Raw genomic sequence first — 24,557 nt, 5'->3', positions numbered from 1 at the left:
TGTAATCATTGCCACTCTGTCTCGGCTGTAATCATTGTCACCCTGTCTCTGCTGTAATCATTGCCACCCTGTCTCTGCTGTAATCATTGCCACCCTGCTCTGCTGTAATCATTGCCACTCTGTCTCCGCTGTAATCATTGCCACCCTGTCTCTGCTGTAATCATTGCCACGCTGTCTCTGCTGTAATCATTGCCACTCTGTCTCGGCTGTAATCATTGTCACCCTGTCTCTGCTGTAATCATTGCCACCCTGTCTCTGCTGTAATCATTGCCACCCTGCTCTGCTGTAATCATAGCTATCATGTATCTGCTGTAATCATTGCCACCCTGCTCTGCTGTAATCATTGCCACCCTGTCTCTGCTCTAATCATTGCCACCCTGCTCAACTGTAATCATTGCCACCCTGTCTCTGCTGTAAACATTGCCACCCTGTCTCTGATGTAACCATTGCCACTCTGTCCCTGCTGTAATCTTTGCAACCCTGCTCTGCTGTAATCATTGCCACCCTGCACTGCTGTAATCATTGCCACCCTGTCTCTGCTGTAATCATTGCCACCCTGCTCTGCTGTTATCATTGCCACTCTGTCTCTGCTGTAATCATTGCCACCCTGTCTCTGCTGTAATCATTGCCACTCTGTCTCTGCTGTGATCATTTCCACCCTGCTCTGATGTACTCATTGCAACCCTGTCTCTGCTGTAATCATTGCCACCCTACACTTCTGTAATCATTGCCACTCTGTCTCTGCTGTAATCATTGCCACTCTGTATCTGCTGTAATCATTGCCACCCTGTCTCTGCTGTGATAATTGCCACTCTGTCTCTGCTGTAATCATTGCCACCCTGTCTCTGCTGTAATGATTGCCAGTCTGGCCCTGCAGTAATCATTGCCACCCTGCTCTGCTGTAATCATTGCCACCCTGTCTCTGCTGTAATCATTGCCAGTCTGTCTCTGCTGTAATCATTGCCACTCTGTCCCTGCTACAATCATTGCCACTCTGTCCCGGCTGCAATCATTGCCATCCTGTCTGTGCTGTAATCATTGCCACCCTACACTTCTGTAATCATTGCCACTCTGTCTCTGCTGTAATCATTGCCACCCTGTCTCTGCTGTAATCATTGCCACTCTGTCTCTGCTGTAATCATTGCCACCCTGTCTCTGCTGTAATCATTGCCACCCTGTTTCAGCTGTAATCATTCCCACCCTGCTCTGCTGTAATCATTGCCACCCTGTCTCTGCTCTAATCATTGCCGCTCTGTCTCTGCTGTAATCAATGCCACCCTGTCTCTGCTCTAATCATTGCCGCTCTGTCTCTGCTGTAATCATTGCCACGCTGTATCTGCTGTAATCATTGCTACCCTGTCTCTGCTGTAATCATTGCCACTCTGCTCTGCTGTTATCATTGCCACTCTGTCTCTGCTGTAATCATTGCCACCCTGCCTCTGCTGCAATCATTGTCGCACTGTTCTGCTGTAATCATTGCCACTCTGTCTCGGCTGTAATCATTGCCACCCTGTCTCTGCTCTAATCATTGCCGCTCTGTCTCTGCTGTAATCATTGCCACGCTGTATCTGCTGTAATCATTGCCTCCCTGTCTCTGCTGTAATCATTGCCACCCTGTATCTGCTGTAATCATTGCCACTCTGTCTCTGCTGTAATTTTTGCCTCTCTGTCTCTGCTGTAATTATTGCCACCCTGTCTCTGCTGTAATTATTGCCAACCTGCCTCTGCTGTAATCATTGCCACCCTGTCTCTGCAGTAATCATCGCCACCCTGTCTCTGCTGTAATCATTGCCACCCTGTCTCTGATGTAATCATTGCCACTCTGTCTGCTCTAATCATTGCCACCCTGCTCTGCTGTAACCATTGCCACTCTGCCCCTGCTGTAATCTTTGCAACCCTGCTCTGCTGTAATCATTGCCACCCTGCACTGCTGTAATCATTGCCATCCTGTATCTGCTGTAATCATTGCCACCCTGCTCTGCTGTAATCATTGCCACTCTGTCTGCTCTAATCATTGCCACCCTGCTCTGCTGTAATCATTGCCACGCTGTCTCTGCTGTAATCATTGCCACTCTGTCTCTGCTGTAATCATTGCGACTCTGTCTCTGCTGTGATCATTGCCACGCTGCTCTGCTGTAATCATTGCCACCCTGTCTCTGCTGTAATCATTAACACGCTGTCACTGCTGTAATCATTGCCACTCTGTCTCTGCTGTAATCATTGTCACCCTGTCTCTGCTGTAATTATTGCCACCCTGCTCTGCTGTAATCATTGCCACTCTGTCTCTGCTGTAATCATTGCCACCCTGTCTCTGCTGTAATCATTGCCACGCTGTCTCTGCCGTAATCATTGCCAATCTGTCTCTGCTGTAATCATTGCCACCCTGTCTCTGCTGTAATCATTACCACGCTGTCACTGCTGTAATCATTGCCACTCTGTCTCTGCTGTAATCATTGTCACCCTGTCTCTGCTGTAATCATTGCCACCCTGTCTCTGCTGTAATCATTGCCACCCTGCTCTGCTGTAATCATTGCCACTCTGTCTCTGCTGTAATCATTGCCACCCTGTCTCTGCTGTAATCATTGCCACGCTGTCTCTGCCGTAATCATTGCCACTCTGTCTTGGCTGTAATCATTGTCACCCTGTCTCTGCTGTAATCATTGCCACCCTGTCTCTGCTGTAATCATTGCCACACTGCTCTGCTGTAATCATTGCTATCCTGTATCTGCTGTAATCATTGCCATCCTGTATCTGCTGTAATCATTGCCACCCTGCTCTGCTGTAATCATTGCCACCCTGTCTCTGCTGTAATCATTGCCACCCTGCTCTGCTGTTATCATTGCCACTCTGTCTCTGCTGTAATCATTGTCACACTGTCTCTGCTGTAATCATTGCCACTCTGTCTCTGCTGTGATCATTTCCACCCTTCTCTGATGTACTCATTGCAACCCTGTCTCTGCTGTAATCATTGCCACCCTGCACTTCTGTAATCATTGCCACTCTGTCTCTGCTGTAATCATTGGCACTCTGTCTCTGCTGTAATCATTGCCACCCTGTCTCTGCTGTGATAATTGCCACTCTGTCTCTGTTGTAATCATTGCCACCCTGTCTCTGCTGTAATGATTGCCAGTCTGTCCCTGCTGTAATCATTGCCACCCTGCTCTGCTGTAATCATTGCCACCCTGTCTCTGCTGTAATCATTGCCAGTCTTTCTCTGCTGTAATCATTGCCACTCTGTCCCTGCTACAATCATTGCCACTCTGTCCCTGCTGCAATCATTGCCATCCTGTCTGTGCTGTAATCATTGCCACCCTGCACTTCTGTAATCATTGCCACTCTGTCTCTGCTGTAATCATTGCCACCCTGTCTCTGCTGTAATCATTGCCACTCTGTCTCTGCTGTAATCATTGCCATCCTGTCTGTGCTGTAATCATTGCCACCCTGCACTTCTGTAATCATTGCCACTCTGTCTCTGCTGTAATCATTGCCACCCTGTCTCTGCTGTAATCATTACCACGCTGTCACTGCTGTAATCATTGCCACTCTGTCTCTGCTGTAATCATTGCCACCCTGTCTCTGCTGTAATCATTGCCACCCTGCTCTGCTGTAATCATTGCCACTCTGTCTCTGCTGTAATAATTGCCACCCTGTCTCTGCTGTAATCATTGCCACGCTGTCTCTGCTGTAATCATTGCCACTCTGTCTCGGCTGTAATCATTGTCACCCTGTCTCTGCTGTAATCATTGCCACCCTGTCTCTGCTGTAATCATTGCCACCCTGCTCTGCTGTAATCATTGCCACTCTGTCTCTGCTGTAATCATTGCCACCCTGTCTCTGCTGTAATCATTGCCACGCTGTCTCTGCTGTAATCATTGCCACTCTGTCTCGGCTGTAATCATTGTCACCCTGTCTCTGCTGTAATCATTGCCACCCTGTCTCTGCTGTAATCATTGCCACCCTGCTCTGCTGTAATCATAGCTATCATGTATCTGCTGTAATCATTGCCACCCTGCTCTGCTGTAATCATTGCCACCCTGTCTCTGCTCTAATCATTGCCACCCTGCTCAACTGTAATCATTGCCACCCTGTCTCTGCTGTAAACATTGCCACCCTGTCTCTGATGTAACCATTGCCACTCTGTCCCTGCTGTAATCTTTGCAACCCTGCTCTGCTGTAATCATTGCCACCCTGCACTGCTGTAATCATTGCCACCCTGTCTCTGCTGTAATCATTGCCACCCTGCTCTGCTGTTATCATTGCCACTCTGTCTCTGCTGTAATCATTGCCACCCTGTCTCTGCTGTAATCATTGCCACTCTGTCTCTGCTGTGATCATTTCCACCCTGCTCTGATGTACTCATTGCAACCCTGTCTCTGCTGTAATCATTGCCACCCTACACTTCTGTAATCATTGCCACTCTGTCTCTGCTGTAATCATTGCCACTCTGTATCTGCTGTAATCATTGCCACCCTGTCTCTGCTGTGATAATTGCCACTCTGTCTCTGCTGTAATCATTGCCACCCTGTCTCTGCTGTAATGATTGCCAGTCTGGCCCTGCAGTAATCATTGCCACCCTGCTCTGCTGTAATCATTGCCACCCTGTCTCTGCTGTAATCATTGCCAGTCTGTCTCTGCTGTAATCATTGCCACTCTGTCCCTGCTACAATCATTGCCACTCTGTCCCGGCTGCAATCATTGCCATCCTGTCTGTGCTGTAATCATTGCCACCCTACACTTCTGTAATCATTGCCACTCTGTCTCTGCTGTAATCATTGCCACCCTGTCTCTGCTGTAATCATTGCCACTCTGTCTCTGCTGTAATCATTGCCACCCTGTCTCTGCTGTAATCATTGCCACCCTGTTTCAGCTGTAATCATTCCCACCCTGCTCTGCTGTAATCATTGCCACCCTGTCTCTGCTCTAATCATTGCCGCTCTGTCTCTGCTGTAATCAATGCCACCCTGTCTCTGCTCTAATCATTGCCGCTCTGTCTCTGCTGTAATCATTGCCACGCTGTATCTGCTGTAATCATTGCTACCCTGTCTCTGCTGTAATCATTGCCACTCTGCTCTGCTGTTATCATTGCCACTCTGTCTCTGCTGTAATCATTGCCACCCTGCCTCTGCTGTAATCATTGTCGCACTGTTCTGCTGTAATCATTGCCACTCTGTCTCGGCTGTAATCATTGCCACCCTGTCTCTGCTCTAATCATTGCCGCTCTGTCTCTGCTGTAATCATTGCCACGCTGTATCTGCTGTAATCATTGCCTCCCTGTCTCTGCTGTAATCATTGCCACCCTGTATCTGCTGTAATCATTGCCACTCTGTCTCTGCTGTAATTTTTGCCTCTCTGTCTCTGCTGTAATTATTGCCACCCTGTCTCTGCTGTAATTATTGCCAACCTGCCTCTGCTGTAATCATTGCCACCCTGTCTCTGCAGTAATCATTGCCACCCTGTCTCTGCTGTAACCATTGCCACTCTGCCCCTGCTGTAATCTTTGCAACCCTGCTCTGCTGTAATCATTGCCACCCTGCTCTGCTGTAATCATTGCCACTCTGTCTGCTCTAATCATTGCCACCCTGCTCTGCTGTAATCATTGCCACGCTGTCTCTGCTGTAATCATTGCCACTCTGTCTCTGCTGTAATCATTGCGACTCTGTCTCTGCTGTGATCATTGCCACCCTGCTCTGCTGTAATCATTGCCACCCTGTCTCTGCTGTAATCATTAACACGCTGTCACTGCTGTAATCATTGCCACTCTGTCTCTGCTGTAATCATTGTCACCCTGTCTCTGCTGTAATTATTGCCACCCTGCTCTGCTGTAATCATTGCCACTCTGTCTCTGCTGTAATCATTGCCACCCTGTCTCTGCTGTAATCATTGCCACGCTGTCTCTGCCGTAATCATTGCCAATCTGTCTCTGCTGTAATCATTGCCACCCTGTCTCTGCTGTAATCATTACCACGCTGTCACTGCTGTAATCATTGCCACTCTGTCTCTGCTGTAATCATTGTCACCCTGTCTCTGCTGTAATCATTGCCACCCTGTCTCTGCTGTAATCATTGCCACCCTGCTCTGCTGTAATCATTGCCACTCTGTCTCTGCTGTAATCATTGCCACCCTGTCTCTGCTGTAATCATTGCCACGCTGTCTCTGCCGTAATCATTGCCACTCTGTCTTGGCTGTAATCATTGTCACCCTGTGTCTGCTGTAATCATTGCCACCCTGTCTCTGCTGTAATCATTGCCACACTGCTCTGCTGTAATCATTGCCATCCTGTATCTGCTGTAATCATTGCCATCCTGTATCTGCTGTAATCATTGCCACCCTGCTCTGCTGTAATCATTGCCACCCTGTCTCTGCTGTAATCATTGCCACCCTGCTCTGCTGTTATCATTGCCACTCTGTCTCTGCTGTAATCATTGTCACACTGTCTCTGCTGTAATCATTGCCACTCTGTCTCTGCTGTGATCATTTCCACCCTTCTCTGGTGTACTCATTGCAACCCTGTCTCTGCTGTAATCATTGCCACCCTGCACTTCTGTAATCATTGCCACTCTGTCTCTGCTGTAATCATTGGCACTCTGTCTCTGCTGTAATCATTGCCACCCTGTCTCTGCTGTGATAATTGCCACTCTGTCTCTGTTGTAATCATTGCCACCCTGTCTCTGCTGTAATGATTGCCAGTCTGTCCCTGCTGTAATCATTGCCACCCTGCTCTGCTGTAATCATTGCCACCCTGTCTCTGCTGTAATCATTGCCAGTCTGTCTCTGCTGTAATCATTGCCACTCTGTCCCTGCTAAAATCATTGCCACTCTGTCCCTGCTGCAATCATTGCCATCCTGTCTGTGCTGTAATCATTGCCACCCTGCACTTCTGTAATCATTGCCACTCTGTCTCTGCTGTAATCATTGCCACCCTGTCTCTGCTGTAATCATTGCCACTCTGTCTCTGCTGTAATCATTGCCACCCTGTCTCTGCTGTTATCATTGCCACCCTGTTTCAGCTGGAGTCATTCCCACCCTGCTCTGCTGTAATCATTGCCACCCTGTCTCTGCTCTAATCATTGCCGCTCTGTCTCTGCTGTAATCAATGCCACCCTGTCTCTGCTCTAATCATTGCCGCTCTGTCTCTGCTGTAATCATTGCCACGCTGTATCTGCTGTAATCATTGCTACCCTGTCTCTGCTGTAATCATTGCCACTCTGCTCTGCTGTAATCATTGTCACTCTGTCTCTGCTGTAATCATTGCCCCCCTGCCTCTGCTGTAATCATTGCCACGCTGTCTCTGCTGTAATCATTGCCACTCTATCTCTGCTGTAATCATTGCGTCACTGTCACTGCTGTGATCATTGCCACCCTGCTCTGCTGTAATCATTGCCACTCTGTATCTGCTCTAATTAATGCCACCCTGATCTGCTGTAATCATTGCCACTCTGTCTCTGCTGAAATCATTGCCACCCTGTGTCTGCTGTAATCATTGCCACTCTGTCTCTGCTGTAATCATTGCCACGCTGCTCTGCTGAAATCATTGCCACTCTGTCTCTGCTGTAATCCTTGCCACCCTGTCTCTGCTGTAATCATTACCACGCTGTCACTGCTGTAATCATTGCCACTCTGTCTCTGCTGTAATCATTGCCACCCTGTCTCTGCTGTAATCATTGCCACCCTGCTCTGCTGTAATCATTGCCACTCTGTCTCTGCTGTAATAATTGCCACCCTGTCTCTGCTGTAATCATTGCCACGCTGTCTCTGCTGTAATCATTGCCACTCTGTCTCGGCTGTAATCATTGTCACCCTGTCTCTGCTGTAATCATTGCCACCCTGTCTCTGCTGTAATCATTGCCACCCTGCTCTGCTGTAATCATTGCCATCCTGTATCTGCTGTAATCATTGCCCCCTGCTCTGCTGTAATCATTGCCACCCTGTCTCTGCTCTAATCATTGCTACCCTGCTCAACTGTAATCATTGCCACCCTGTCTCTGCTGTAAACATTGCCACCATGTCTCTGATGTAATCATTGCCACCCTGTCTCTGCTGTAACCATTGCCACTCTGTCACTGCTGTAATCTTTGCAACCCTGCTCTGCTGTAATCATTGCCACCCTGTCTCTGCTGTAATCATTGCCACCCTGCTCTGCTGTTATCATTGCCACTCTGTCTCTGCTGTAATCATTGCCAGTCTGTCCCTGCTGTAATCATTGCCACCCTGCTCTTCTGTAGTCATTGCCACCCTGTCTCTGCTGTAATCATTGCCAGTCTGTCTCTGCTGTAATCATTGCCACTCTGTCCCTGCTACAATCATTGCTACTCTGTCCCTGCTGCAATCATTGCCATCCTGTCTGTGCTGTAATCATTGCCAACCTGCACTTCTGTAATCATTGCCACTCTGTCTCTGCTGTAATCATTGCCACCCTGCCTCTGCTGTAATCATTGTCGCACTGTTCTGCTGTAATCATTGCCACCCTGCTCTGCTGTTATCATTGCCACTCTGTCCCTGCTGTAATCATTGCCAGTCTGTCCCTGCTGTAATCATTGTCACCCTGCTCGTCTGTAATCATTGCCACCCTGTCTCTGCTTTAATCATTGCCAGTCTGTCTCTGCTGTAATCATTGCCACTCTGTCCCTTCTACAATCATTGCTACTCTGTCCCTGCTGTAATCATTGCCTCCCTGTCTCTGCTGTAATCATTGCCACCCTGTATCTGCTGTAATCATTGCCACTCTGTCTCTGCTGTAATCTTTGCCTCTCTGTCTCTGCTGTAATTATTGCCACTCTGCCCCTGCTGTAATCTTTGCAACCCTGCTCTGCTGTAGTCATTGCCACCCTGCACTGCTGTAATCATTGCCATCCTGTATCTGCTGTAATCATTGCCACCCTGCTCTGCTGTAATCATTGCCACTCTGTCTGCTCTAATCATTGCCACCCTGCTCTGCTGTAATCATTGCCACGCTGTCTCTGCTGTAATCATTGCCACTCTGTCTCTGCTGTAATCATTGCGACTCTGTCTCTGCTGTGATCATTGCCACCCTGCTCTGCTGTAATCATTGCCACCCTGTCTCTGCTGTAATCATTACCACGCTGTCACTGCTGTAATCATTGCCACTCTGTCTCTGCTGTAATCATTGTCACCCTGTCTCTGCTGTAATTATTGCCACCCTGCTCTGCTGTAATCATTGCCACTCTGTCTCTGCTGTAATCATTGCCACCCTGTCTCTGCTGTAATCATTGCCATGCTGTCTCTGCCGTAATCATTGCCAATCTGTCTCTGCTGTAATCATTGCCACCCTGTCTCTGCTGTAATCATTACCACGCTGTCACTGCTGTAATCATTGCCACTCTGTCTCTGCTGTAATCATTGTCACCCTGTCTCTGCTGTAATCATTGCCACCCTGTCTCTGCTGTAATCATTGCCACCCTGCTCTGCTGTAATCATTGCCACTCTGTCTCTGCTGTAATCATTGCCACCCTGTCTCTGCTTTAATCATTGCCACCCTGTGTCTGCTGTAATCATTGCCACCCTGCTCTGCTGTGATCATTGCCACTCTGTCTCTGCTGTGATCATTGCCACTCTGTCTCTTCTGTAATCATTACCACGCTGTCACTGCTGTAATCATTGCCACTCTGTCTCTGCTGTAATCATTGTCACCCTGTCTCTGCTGTAATCATTGCCACCCTGTCTCTGCTGTAATCATTGCCACCCTGCTCTGCTGTAATCATTGCCACTCTGTCTCTGCTGTAATCATTGCCACCCTGTCACTGCTGTAATCATTGCCACGCTGTCTCTGCCGTAATCATTGCCACTCTGTCTTGGCTGTAATCATTGTCACCCTGTCTCTGCTGTAATCATTGCCACCCTGTCTCTGCTGTAATCATTGCCACACTGCTCTGCTGTAATCATTGCCATCCTGTATCTGCTGTAATCATTGCCACCCTGCTCTGCTGTAATCATTGCCACCCTGTCTCTGCTGCAATCATTGCCACCCTGCTCTGCTGTTATCATTGCCACTCTGTCTCTGCTGTAATCATTGTCACACTGTCTCTGCTGTAATCATTGCCACTCTGTCTCTGCTGTGATCATTTCCACCCTGCTCTGATGTACTCATTGCAACCCTGTCTCTGCTGTGATAATTGCCACTCTGTCTCTGCTGTAATCATTACCACCCTGCACTTCTGTAATCATTGCCACTCTGTCTCTGCTGTAATCATTGGCACTCTGTCTCTGCTGTAATCATTGCCACCCTGTCTCTGCTGTGATAATTGCCACTCTGTCTCTGCTGTAATCATTGCCACCCTGTCTCTGCTGTAATGATTGCCAGTCTGTCCCTGCTGTAATCATTGCCACCCTGCTCTGCTGTAATCATTGCCACCCTGTCTCTGCTGTAATCATTGCCAGTCTGTCTCTGCTGTAATCATTGCCACTCTGTCCCTGCTACAATCATTGCCACTCTGTCCCTGCTGCAATCATTGCCATCCTGTCTGTGCTGTAATCATTGCCACCCTGCACTTCTGTAATCATTGCCACTCTGTCTCTGCTGTAATCATTGCCACCCTGTCTCTGCTGTAATCATTGCCACCCTGTCTCTGATGTAATCATTGCCACCCTGTTTCAGCTGGAGTCATTCCCACCCTGCTCTGCTGTAATCATTGCCACCCTGTCTCTGCTGTAATCATTGCCGCTCTGTCGCTGCTGTAATCAATGCCACCCTGTCTCTGCTCTAATCATTGCCGCTCTGTCTCTGCTGTAATCATTGCCACCCTGTCTCTGCTCTAATCATTGCTACCCTGTCTCTGCTGTAATCATTGCCAATCTGTATCTGCTGTAATCATTGCTAACCTGTCTCTGCTGTAATCATTGCCACTCTGCTCTGCTGTAATCATTGCCACTCTGTCTCTGCTGTAATCATTGCCACTCTGCTCTGCTGAAATCATTGCCACTCTGTCTCTGCTGTAATCATTGCCACGCTGCTCTGCTGAAATCATTGCCAATCTGTATCTGCTGTAATCATTGCTACCCTGTCTCTGCTGTAATCATTGCCACGCTGTCTCTGCCGTAATCATTGCCAATCTGTCTCTGCTGTAATCATTGCCACCCTGTCTCTGCTGTAATCATTACCACGCTGTCACTGCTGTAATCATTGCCACTCTGTCTCTGCTGTAATCATTGTCACCCTGTCTCTGCTGTAATCATTGCCACCCTGTCTCTGCTGTAATCATTGCCACCCTGCTCTGCTGTAATCATTGCCACTCTGTCTCTGCTGTAATCATTGCCACCCTGTCTCTGCTGTAATCATTGCCACGCTGTCTCTGCCGTAATCATTGCCACTCTGTCTTGGCTGTAATCACTGTCACCCTGTCTCTGCTGTAATCATTGCCACCCTGTCTCTGCTGTAATCATTGCCACACTGCTCTGCTGTAATCATTGCCATCCTGTATCTGCTGTAATCATTGCCACCGTGCTCTGCTGTAATCATTGCCACCCTGTCTCTGCTGTAATCATTGCCACCCTGCTCTGCTGTTATCATTGCCACTCTGTCTCTGCTGTGATCATTTCCACCCTGCTCTGATGTACTCATTGCAACCCTGTCTCTGCTGTAATCATTGCCACCCTGCACTTCTGTAATCATTGCCACTCTGTCTCTGCTGTAATCATTGGCACTCTGTCTCTGCTGTAATCATTGCCACCCTGTCTCTGCTGTGATAATTGCCACTCTGTCTCTGTTGTAATCATTGCCACCCTGTCTCTGCTGTAATGATTGCCAGTCTGTCCCTGCTGTAATCATTGCCACCATGCTCTGCTGTAATCATTGCCACCCTGTCTCTGCTGTAATCATTGCCAGTCTGTCTCTGCTGTAATCATTGCCACTCTGTCCCTGCTACAATCATTGCCACTCTGTCCCTGCTGCAATTATTGCCATCCTGTCTGTGCTGTAATCATTGCCACCCTGCACTTCTGTAATCATTGCCACTCTGTCTCTGCTGTAATCATTGCCACCCTGTCTCTGCTGTAATCATTGCCACTCTGTCTCTGCTGTAATCATTGCCACCCTGTCTCTGCTGTAATCATTCCCACCCTGTTTCAGCTGGAGTCATTCCCACCCTGCTCTGCTGTAATCATTGCCACCCTGTCTCTGCTCTAATCATTGCCGCTCTGTCTCTGCTGTAATCAATGCCACCCTGTCTCTGCTCTAATCATTGCCGCTCTGTCTCTGCTGTAATCATTGCCACGCTGTATCTGCTGTAATCATTGCTACCCTGTCTCTGCTGTAATCATTGCCACTCTGCTCTGCTGTAATCATTGTCACTCTGTCTCTGCTGTAATCATTGCCACCCTGCCTCTGCTGTAATCATTGCCACGCTGTCTCTGCTGTAATCATTGCCACTCTATCTCTGCTGTAATCATTGCGTCTCTGTCTCTGCTGTGATCATTGCCACCCTGCTCTGCTGTAATCATTGCCACTCTGTATCTGCTCTAATTAATGCCACCCTGATCTGCTGTAATCATTGCCACTCTGTCTCTGCTGAAATCATTGCCACCCTGTGTCTGCTGTAATCATTGCCACTCTGTCTCTGCTGTAATCATTGCCACGCTGCTCTGCTGAAATCATTGCCACTCTGTCTCTGCTGTAATCCTTGCCACCCTGTCTCTGCTGTAATCATTACCACGCTGTCACTGCTGTAATCATTGCCACTCTGTCTCTGCTGTAATCATTGCCACCCTGTCTCTGCTGTAATCATTGCCACCCTGCTCTGCTGTAATCATTGCCACTCTGTCTCTGCTGTAATAATTGCCACCCTGTCTCTGCTGTAATCATTGCCACGCTGTCTCTGCTGTAATCATTGCCACTCTGTCTCGGCTGTAATCATTGTCACCCTGTCTCTGCTGTAATCATTGCCACCCTGTCTCTGCTGTAATCATTGCCACCCTGCTCTGCTGTAATCATTGCCACTCTGTCTCTGCTGTAATCATTGCCACCCTGTCTCTGCTGTAATCATTGCCACGCTGTCTCTGCTGTAATCATTGCCACTCTGTCTCGGCTGTAATCATTGTCACCCTGTCTCTGCTGTAATCATTGCCACCCTGTCTCTGCTGTAATCATTGCCACCCTGCTCTGCTGTAATCATAGCTATCATGTATCTGCTGTAATCATTGCCACCCTGCTCTGCTGTAATCATTGCCACCCTGTCTCTGCTCTAATCATTGCCACCCTGCTCAACTGTAATCATTGCCACCCTGTCTCTGCTGTAAACATTGCCACCCTGTCTCTGATGTAACCATTGCCACTCTGTCCCTGCTGTAATCTTTGCAACCCTGCTCTGCTGTAATCATTGCCACCCTGCACTGCTGTAATCATTGCCACCCTGTCTCTGCTGTAATCATTGCCACCCTGCTCTGCTGTTATCATTGCCACTCTGTCTCTGCTGTAATCATTGCCACCCTGTCTCTGCTGTAATCATTGCCACTCTGTCTCTGCTGTGCTCATTTCCACCCTGCTCTGATGTACTCATTGCAACCCTGTCTCTGCTGTAATCATTGCCACCCTACACTTCTGTAATCATTGCCACTCTGTCTCTGCTGTAATCATTGCCACTCTGTATCTGCTGTAATCATTGCCACCCTGTCTCTGCTGTGATAATTGCCACTCTGTCTCTGCTGTAATCATTGCCACCCTGTCTCTGCTGTAATGATTGCCAGTCTGGCCCTGCAGTAATCATTGCCACCCTGCTCTGCTGTAATCATTGCCACCCTGTCTCTGCTGTAATCATTGCCAGTCTGTCTCTGCTGTAATCATTGCCACTCTGTCCCTGCTACAATCATTGCCACTCTGTCCCGGCTGCAATCATTGCCATCCTGTCTGTGCTGTAATCATTGCCACCCTACACTTCTGTAATCATTGCCACTCTGTCTCTGCTGTAATCATTGCCACCCTGTCTCTGCTGTAATCATTGCCACTCTGTCTCTGCTGTAATCATTGCCACCCTGTCTCTGCTGTAATCATTGCCACCCTGTTTCAGCTGTAATCATTCCCACCCTGCTCTGCTGTAATCATTGCCACCCTGTCTCTGCTCTAATCATTGCCGCTCTGTCTCTGCTGTAATCAATGCCACCCTGTCTCTGCTCTAATCATTGCCGCTCTGTCTCTGCTGTAATCATTGCCACGCTGTATCTGCTGTAATCATTGCTACCCTGTCTCTGCTGTAATCATTGCCACTCTGCTCTGCTGTTATCATTGCCACTCTGTCTCTGCTGTAATCATTGCCACCCTGCCTCTGCTGTAATCATTGTCGCACTGTTCTGCTGTAATCATTGCCACTCTGTCTCGGCTGTAATCATTGCCACCCTGTCTCTGCTCTAATCATTGCCGCTCTGTCTCTGCTGTAATCATTGCCACGCTGTATCTGCTGTAATCATTGCCTCCCTGTCTCTGCTGTAATCATTGCCACCCTGTATCTGCTGTAATCATTGCCACTCTGTCTCTGCTGTAATTTTTGCCTCTCTGTCTCTGCTGTAATTATTGCCACCCTGTCTCTGCTGTAATTATTGCCAACCTGCCTCTGCTGTAATCATTGCCACCCTGTCTCTGCAGTAATCATTGCCACCCTGTCTCTGCTGTAATCATTGCCACCCTGTCTCTGATGTAATCATTGCCACCCTGTCTCTGCTGTAACCATTGCCACTCTGCCCCTGCTGTAATCTTTGCAACCCTGCTCTGCTGTAATCATTGCCACCCTGCACTGCTGTAATCATTGCCATCCTGTATCTGCTGTAATCATTGCCACCCTGCTCTGCTGTAATCATTGCCACTCTGTCTGCTCTAATCATTGCCACCCTGCTCTGCTGTAATCATTGCCACGCTGTCTCTGCTGTAATCATTGCCACTCTGTCTCTGCTGTAATCATTGCGACTCTGTCTCTGCTGTGATCATTGCCACCCTGCTCTGCTGTAATCATTGCCACCCTGTCTCTGCTGTAATCATTAACACGCTGTCACTGCTGTAATCATTGCCACTCTGTCTCTGCTGTAATCATTGCCACCCTGTCACTGCTGTAATCATTGCCACGCTGTCTCTGCCGTAATCATTGCCACTCTGTCTTGGCTGTAATCATTGTCACCCTGTCTCTGCTGTAATCATTGCCACCCTGTCTCTGCTGTAATCATTGCCACACTGCTCTGCTGTAATCATTGCCATCCTGTATCTGCTGTAATCATTGCCACCCTGCTCTGCTGTAATCATTGCCACCCTGTCTCTGCTGCAATCATTGCCACCCTGCTCTGCTGTTATCATTGCCACTCTGTCTCTGCTGTAATCATTGTCACACTGTCTCTGCTGTAATCATTGCCACTCTGTCTCTGCTGTGATCATTTCCACCCTGCTCTGATGTACTCATTGCAACCCTGTCTCTGCTGTGATAATTGCCACTCTGTCTCTGCTGTAATCATTACCACCCTGCACTTCTGTAATCATTGCCACTCTGTCTCTGCTGTAATCATTGGCACTCTGTCTCTGCTGTAATCATTGCCACCCTGTCTCTGCTGTGATAATTGCCACTCTGTCTCTGCTGTAATCATTGCCACCCTGTCTCTGCTGTAATGATTGCCAGTCTGTCCCTGCTGTAATCATTGCCACCCTGCTCTGCTGTAATCATTGCCACCCTGTCTCTGCTGTAATCATTGCCAGTCTGTCTCTGCTGTAATCATTGCCACTCTGTCCCTGCTACAATCATTGCCACTCTGTCCCTGCTGCAATCATTGCCATCCTGTCTGTGCTGTAATCATTGCCACCCTGCACTTCTGTAATCATTGCCACTCTGTCTCTGCTGTAATCATTGCCACCCTGTCTCTGCTGTAATCATTGCCACTCTGTCTCTGCTGTAATCATTGCCACCCTGTCTCTGATGTAATCATTGCCACCCTGTTTCAGCTGGAGTCATTCCCACCCTGCTCTGCTGTAATCATTGCCACCCTGTCTCTGCTCTAATCATTGCCGCTCTGTCGCTGCTGTAATCAATGCCACCCTGTCTCTGCTCTAATCATTGCCGCTCTGTCTCTGCTGTAATCATTGCCACCCTGTCTCTGCTCTAATCATTGCTACCCTGTCTCTGCTGTAATCATTGCCAATCTGTATCTGCTGTAATCATTGCTACCCTGTCTCTGCTGTAATCATTGCCACTCTGCTCTGCTGTAATCATTGCCACTCTGTCTCTGCTGTAATCATTGCCACTCTGCTCTGCTGAAATCATTGCCACTCTGTCTCTGCTGTAATCATTGCCACGCTGCTCTGCTGAAATCATTGCCAATCTGTATCTGCTGTAATCATTGCTACCCTGTCTCTGCTGTAATCATTGCCACGCTGTCTCTGCCGTAATCATTGCCAATCTGTCTCTGCTGTAATCATTGCCACCCTGTCTCTGCTGTAATCATTACCACGCTGTCACTGCTGTAATCATTGCCACTCTGTCTCTGCTGTAATCATTGTCACCCTGTCTCTGCTGTAATCATTGCCACCCTGTCTCTGCTGTAATCATTGCCACCCTGCTCTGCTGTAATCATTGCCACTCTGTCTCTGCTGTAATCATTGCCACCCTGTCTCTGCTGTAATCATTGCCACGCTGTCTCTGCCGTAATCATTGCCACTCTGTCTTGGCTGTAATCACTGTCACCCTGTCTCTGCTGTAATCATTGCCACCCTGTCTCTGCTGTAATCATTGCCACACTGCTCTGCTGTAATCATTGCCATCCTGTATCTGCTGTAATCATTGCCACCCTGCTCTGCTGTAATCATTGCCACCCTGTCTCTGCTGTAATCATTGCCACCCTGCTCTGCTGTTATCATTGCCACTCTGTCTCTGCTGTAATCATTGTCACACTGTCTCTGCTGTAATCATTGCCACTCTGTCTCTGCTGTGATCATTTCCACCCTGCTCTGATGTACTCATTGCAACCCTGTCTCTGCTGTAATCATTGCCACCCTGCACTTCTGTAATCATTGCCACTCTGTCTCTGCTGTAATCATTGGCACTCTGTCTCTGCTGTAATCATTGCCACCCTGTCTCTGCTGTGATAATTGCCACTCTGTCTCTGTTGTAATCATTGCCACCCTGTCTCTGCTGTAATGATTGCCAGTCTGTCCCTGCTGTAATCATTGCCACCATGCTCTGCTGTAATCATTGCCACCCTGTCTCTGCTGTAATCATTGCCAGTCTGTCTCTGCTGTAATCATTGCCACTCTGTCCCTGCTACAATCATTGCCACTCTGTCCCTGCTGCAATCATTGCCATCCTGTCTGTGCTGTAATCATTGCCACCCTGCGCTTCTGTAATCATTGCCACTCTGTCTCTGCTGTAATCATTGCCACCCTGTCTCTGCTGTAATCATTGCCACTCTGTCTCTGCTGTAATCATTGCCACCCTGTCTCTGCTGTAATCATTCCCACCCTGTTTCAGCTGGAGTCATTCCCACCCTGCTCTGCTGTAATCATTGCCACCCTGTCTCTGCTCTAATCATTGCCGCTCTGTCTCTGCTGTAATCAATGCCACCCTGTCTCTGCTCTAATCATTGCCGCTCTGTCTCTGCTGTAATCATTGCCACGCTGTATCTGCTGTAATCATTGCTACCCTGTCTCTGCTGTAATCATTGCCACTCTGCTCTGCTGTAATCATTGTCACTCTGTCTCTGCTGTAATCATTGCCACCCTGCCTCTGCTGTAATCATTGCCACGCTGTCTCTGCTGTAATCATTGCCACTCTATCTCTGCTGTAATCATTGCGTCTCTGTCTCTGCTGTGATCATTGCCACCCTGCTCTGCTGTAATCATTGCCACTCTGTATCTGCTCTAATTAATGCCACCCTGATCTGCTGTAATCATTGCCACTCTGTCTCTGCTGAAATCATTGCCACCCTGTGTCTGCTGTAATCATTGCCACTCTGTCTCTGCTGTAATCATTGCCACGCTGCTCTGCTGAAATCATTGCCACTCTGTCTCTGCTGTAATCCTTGCCACCCTGTCTCTGCTGTAATCATTACCACGCTGTCACTGCTGTAATCATTGCCACTCTGTCTCTGCTGTAATCATTGCCACCCTGTCTCTGCTGTAATCATTGCCACCCTGCTCTGCTGTAATCATTGCCACTCTGTCTCTGCTGTAATAATTGCCACCCTGTCTCTGCTGTAATCATTGCCACGCTGTCTCTGCTGTAATCATTGCCACTCTGTCTCGGCTGTAATCATTGTCACCCTGTCTCTGCTGTAATCATTGCCACCCTGTCTCTGCTGTAATCATTGCCACCCTGCTCTGCTGTAATCATTGCCACTCTGTCTCTGCTGTAATCATTGCCACCCTGTCTCTGCTGTAATCATTGCCACGCTGTCTCTGCTGTAATCATTGCCACTCTGTCTCGGCTGTAATCATTGTCACCCTGTCTCTGCTGTAATCATTGCCACCCTGTCTCTGCTGTAATCATTGCCACCCTGCTCTGCTGTAATCATAGCTATCATGTATCTGCTGTAATCATTGCCACCCTGCTCTGCTGTAATCATTGCCACCCTGTCTCTGCTCTAATCATTGCCACCCTGCTCAACTGTAATCATTGCCACCCTGTCTCTGCTGTAAACATTGCCACCCTGTCTCTGATGTAACCATTGCCACTCTGTCCCTGCTGTAATCTTTGCAACCCTGCTCTGCTGTAATCATTGCCACCCTGCACTGCTGTAATCATTGCCACCCTGTCTCTGCTGTAATCATTGCCACCCTGCTCTGCTGTTATCATTGCCACTCTGTCTCTGCTGTAATCATTGCCACCCTGTCTCTGCTGTAATCATTGCCACTCTGTCTCTGCTGTGATCATTTCCACCCTGCTCTGATGTACTCATTGCAACCCTGTCTCTGCTGTAATCATTGCCACCCTACACTTCTGTAATCATTGCCACTCTGTCTCTGCTGTAATCATTGCCACTCTGTATCTGCTGTAATCATTGCCACCCTGTCTCTGCTGTGATAATTGCCACTCTGTCTCTGCTGTAATCATTGCCACCCTGTCTCTGCTGTAATGATTGCCAGTCTGGCCCTGCAGTAATCATTGCCACCCTGCTCTGCTGTAATCATTGCCACCCTGTCTCTGCTGTAATCATTGCCAGTCTGTCTCTGCTGTAATCATTGCCACTCTGTCCCTGCTACAATCATTGCCACTCTGTCCCGGCTGCAATCATTGCCATCCTGTCTGTGCTGTAATCATTGCCACCCTACACTTCTGTAATCATTGCCACTCTGTCTCTGCTGTAATCATTGCCACCCTGTCTCTGCTGTAATCATTGCCACTCTGTCTCTGCTGTAATCATTGCCACCCTGTCTCTGCTGTAATCATTGCCACCCTGTTTCAGCTGTAATCATTCCCACCCTGCTCTGCTGTAATCATTGCCACCCTGTCTCTGCTCTAATCATTGCCGCTCTGTCTCTGCTGTAATCAATGCCACCCTGTCTCTGCTCTAATCATTGCCGCTCTGTCTCTGCTGTAATCATTGCCACGCTGTATCTGCTGTAATCATTGCTACCCTGTCTCTGCTGTAATCATTGCCACTCTGCTCTGCTGTTATCATTGCCACTCTGTCTCTGCTGTAATCATTGCCACCCTGCCTCTGCTGTAATCATTGTCGCACTGTTCTGCTGTAATCATTGCCACTCTGTCTCGGCTGTAATCATTGCCACCCTGTCTCTGCTCTAATCATTGCCGCTCTGTCTCTGCTGTAATCATTGCCACGCTGTATCTGCTGTAATCATTGCCTCCCTGTCTCTGCTGTAATCATTGCCACCCTGTATCTGCTGTAATCATTGCCACTCTGTCTCTGCTGTAATTTTTGCCTCTCTGTCTCTGCTGTAATTATTGCCACCCTGTCTCTGCTGTAATTATTGCCAACCTGCCTCTGCTGTAATCATTGCCACCCTGTCTCTGCAGTAATCATTGCCACCCTGTCTCTGCTGTAATCATTGCCACCCTGTCTCTGATGTAATCATTGCCACCCTGTCTCTGCTGTAACCATTGCCACTCTGCCCCTGCTGTAATCTTTGCAACCCTGCTCTGCTGTAATCATTGCCACCCTGCACTGCTGTAATCATTGCCATCCTGTATCTGCTGTAATCATTGCCACCCTGCTCTGCTGTAATCATTGCCACTCTGTCTGCTCTAATCATTGCCACCCTGCTCTGCTGTAATCATTGCCACGCTGTCTCTGCTGTAATCATTGCCACTCTGTCTCTGCTGTAATCATTGCGACTCTGTCTCTGCTGTGATCATTGCCACCCTGCTCTGCTGTAATCATTGCCACCCTGTCTCTGCTGTAATCATTAACACGCTGTCACTGCTGTAATCATTGCCACTCTGTCTCTGCTGTAATCATTGTCACCCTGTCTCTGCTGTAATTATTGCCACCCTGCTCTGCTGTAATCATTGCCACTCTGTCTCTGCTGTAATCATTGCCACCCTGTCTCTGCTGTAATCATTGCCACGCTGTCTCTGCCGTAATCATTGCCAATCTGTCTCTGCTGTAATCATTGCCACCCTGTCTCTGCTGTAATCATTACCACGCTGTCACTGCTGTAATCATTGCCACTCTGTCTCTGCTGTAATCATTGTCACCCTGTCTCTGCTGTAATCATTGCCACCCTGTCTCTGCTGTAATCATTGCCACCCTGCTCTGCTGTAATCATTGCCACTCTGTCTCTGCTGTAATCATTGCCACCCTGTCTCTGCTGTAATCATTGCCACGCTGTCTCTGCCGTAATCATTGCCACTCTGTCTTGGCTGTAATCATTGTCACCCTGTCTCTGCTGTAATCATTGCCACCCTGTCTCTGCTGTAATCATTGCCACACTGCTCTGCTGTAATCATTGCCATCCTGTATCTGCTGTAATCATTGCCATCCTGTATCTGCTGTAATCATTGCCACCCTGCTCTGCTGTAATCATTGCCACCCTGTCTCTGCTGTAATCATTGCCACCCTGCTCTGCTGTTATCATTGCCACTCTGTCTCTGCTGTAATCATTGTCACACTGTCTCTGCTGTAATCATTGCCACTCTGTCTCTGCTGTGATCATTTCCACCCTTCTCTGATGTACTCATTGCAACCCTGTCTCTGCTGTAATCATTGCCACCCTGCACTTCTGTAATCATTGCCACTCTGTCTCTGCTGTAATCATTGGCACTCTGTCTCTGCTGTAATCATTGCCACCCTGTCTCTGCTGTGATAATTGCCACTCTGTCTCTGTTGTAATCATTGCCACCCTGTCTCTGCTGTAATGATTGCCAGTCTGTCCCTGCTGTAATCATTGCCACCCTGCTCTGCTGTAATCATTGCCACCCTGTCTCTGCTGTAATCATTGCCAGTCTGTCTCTGCTGTAATCATTGCCACTCTGTCCCTGCTACAATCATTGCCACTCTGTCCCTGCTGCAATCATTGCCATCCTGTCTGTGCTGTAATCATTGCCACCCTGCACTTCTGTAATCATTGCCACTCTGTCTCTGCTGTAATCATTGCCACCCTGTCTCTGCTGTAATCATTGCCACTCTGTCTCTGCTGTAATCATTGCCACCCTGTCTCTGCTGTAATCATTGCCACCCTGTTTCAGCTGGAGTCATTCCCACCCTGCTCTGCTGTAATCATTGCCACCCTGTCTCTGCTCTAATCATTGCCGCTCTGTCTCTGCTGTAATCAATGCCACCCTGTCTCTGCTCTAATCATTGCCGCTCTGTCTCTGCTGTAATCATTGCCACGCTGTATCTGCTGTAATCATTGCTACCCTGTCTCTGCTGTAATCATTGCCACTCTGCTCTGCTGTAATCATTGTCACTCTGTCTCTGCTGTAATCATTGCCACCCTGCCTCTGCTGTAATCATTGCGTCTCTGTCTCTGCTGTGATCATTGCCACCCTGCTCTGCTGTAATCATTGCCACTCTGTATCTGCTCTAATTAATGCCACCCTGATCTGCTGTAATCATTGCCACTCTGTCTCTGCTGAAATCATTGCCACCCTGTGTCTGCTGTAATCATTGCCACTCTGTCTCTGCTGTAATCATTGCCACGCTGCTCTGCTGAAATCATTGCCACTCTGTCTCTGCTGTAATCCTTGCCACCCTGTCTCTGCTGTAATCATTGCCACGCTGTATCTGCTGTAATCATTGCTACCCTGTCTCTGCTGTAATCATTGCCACTCTGCTCTGCTGTAATCATTGTCACTCTGTCTCTGCTGTAATCATTGCCACTCTATCTCTGCTGTAATCATTGCGTCTCTGTCTCTGCTGTGATCATTGCCACCCTGCTCTGCTGTAATCATTGCCACTCTGTATCTGCTCTAATTAATGCCACCCTGATCTGCTGTAATCATTGCCACTCTGTCTCTGCTGAAATCATTGCCACCCTGTGTCTGCTGTAATCATTGCCACTCTGTCTCTGCTGTAATCATTGCCACGCTGCTCTGCTGAAATCATTGCCACTCTGTCTCTGCTGTAATCCTTGCCACCCTGTCTCTGCTGTAATCATTACCACGCTGTCACTGCTGTAATCATTGCCACTCTGTCTCTGCTGTAATCATTGCCACCCTGTCTCTGCTGTAATCATTGCCACCCTGCTCTGCTGTAATCATTGCCACTCTGTCTCTGCTGTAATAATTGCCACCCTGTCTCTGCTGTAATCATTGCCACGCTGTCTCTGCTGTAATCATTGCCACTCTGTCTCGGCTGTAATCATTGTCACCCTGTCTCTGCTGTAATCATTGCCACCCTGTCTCTGCTGTAATCATTGCCACCCTGCTCTGCTGTAATCATTGCCATCCTGTATCTGCTGTAATCATTGCCCCCTGCTCTGCTGTAATCATTGCCACCCTGTCTCTGCTCTAATCATTGCCACCCTGCTCAACTGTAATCATTGCCACCCTGTCTCTGCTGTAAACATTGCCACCATGTCTCTGATGTAATCATTGCCACCCTGTCTCTGCTGTAACCATTGCCACTCTGTCACTGCTGTAATCTTTGCAACCCTGCTCTGCTGTAATCATTGCCACCCTGTCTCTGCTGTAATCATTGCCACCCTGCTCTGCTGTTATCATTGCCACTCTGTCTCTGCTGTAATCATTGCCAGTCTGTCCCTGCTGTAATCATTGCCACCCTGCTCTTCTGTAATCATTGCCACCCTGTCTCTGCTGTAATCATTGCCAGTCTGTCTCTGCTGTAATCATTGCCACTCTGTCCCTGCTACAATCATTGCTACTCTGTCCCTGCTGCAATCATTGCCATCCTGTCTGTGCTGTAATCATTGCCAACCTGCACTTCTGTAATCATTGCCACTCTGTCTCTGCTGTAATCATTGCCACCCTGCCTCTGCTGTAATCATTGTCGCACTGTTCTGCTGTAATCATTGCCACCCTGCTCTGCTGTTATCATTGCCACTCTGTCCCTGCTGTAATCATTGCCAGTCTGTCCCTGCTGTAATCATTGTCACCCTGCTCTTCTGTAATCATTGCCACCCTGTCTCTGCTGTAATCATTGCCAGTCTGTCTCTGCTGTAATCATTGCCACTCTGTCCCTGCTACAATCATTGCTACTCTGTCCCTGCTGTAATCATTGCCTCCCTGTCTCTGCTGTAATCATTGCCACCCTGTATCTGCTGTAATCATTGCCACTCTGTCTCTGCTGTAATCTTTGCCTCTCTGTCTCTGCTGTAATTATTGCCACTCTGCCCCTGCTGTAATCTTTGCAACCCTGCTCTGCTGTAGTCATTGCCACCCTGCACTGCTGTAATCATTGCCATCCTGTATCTGCTGTAATCATTGCCACCCTGCTCTGCTGTAATCATTGCCACTCTGTCTGCTCTAATCATTGCCACCCTGCTCTGCTGTAATCATTGCCACGCTGTCTCTGCTGTAATCATTGCCACTCTGTCTCTGCTGTAATCATTGCGACTCTGTCTCTGCTGTGATCATTGCCACCCTGCTCTGCTGTAATCATTGCCACCCTGTCTCTGCTGTAATCATTACCACGCTGTCACTGCTGTAATCATTGCCACTCTGTCTCTGCTGTAATCATTGTCACCCTGTCTCTGCTGTAATTATTGCCACCCTGCTCTGCTGTAATCATTGCCACTCTGTCTCTGCTGTAATCATTGCCACCCTGTCTCTGCTGTAATCATTGCCACGCTGCCTCTGTCGTAATCATTGCCAATCTGTCTCTGCTGTAATCATTGCCACCCTGTCTCTGCTGTAATCATTACCACGCTGTCACTGCTGTAATCATTGCCACTCTGTCTCTGCTGTAATCATTGTCACCCTGTCTCTGCTGTAATCATTGCCACCCTGTCTCTGCTGTAATCATTGCCACCCTGCTCTGCTGTAATCATTGCCACTCTGTCTCTGCTGTAATCATTGCCACCCTGTCTCTGCTTTAATCATTGCCACCCTGTGTCTGCTGTAATCATTGCCACCCTGCTCTGCTGTGATCATTGCCACTCTGTCTCTGCTGTGATCATTGCCACTCTGTCTCTTCTGTAATCATTACCATGCTGTCACTGCTGC

This window comes from Scyliorhinus torazame, chromosome 13, assembly GCF_047496885.1.
Source record: "Scyliorhinus torazame isolate Kashiwa2021f chromosome 13, sScyTor2.1, whole genome shotgun sequence".
Taxonomy (NCBI): domain Eukaryota; kingdom Metazoa; phylum Chordata; class Chondrichthyes; order Carcharhiniformes; family Scyliorhinidae; genus Scyliorhinus; species Scyliorhinus torazame.
The sequence above is the reverse complement of the archived record's forward strand: the minus strand, read 5'-3'. Positions refer to the sequence as shown.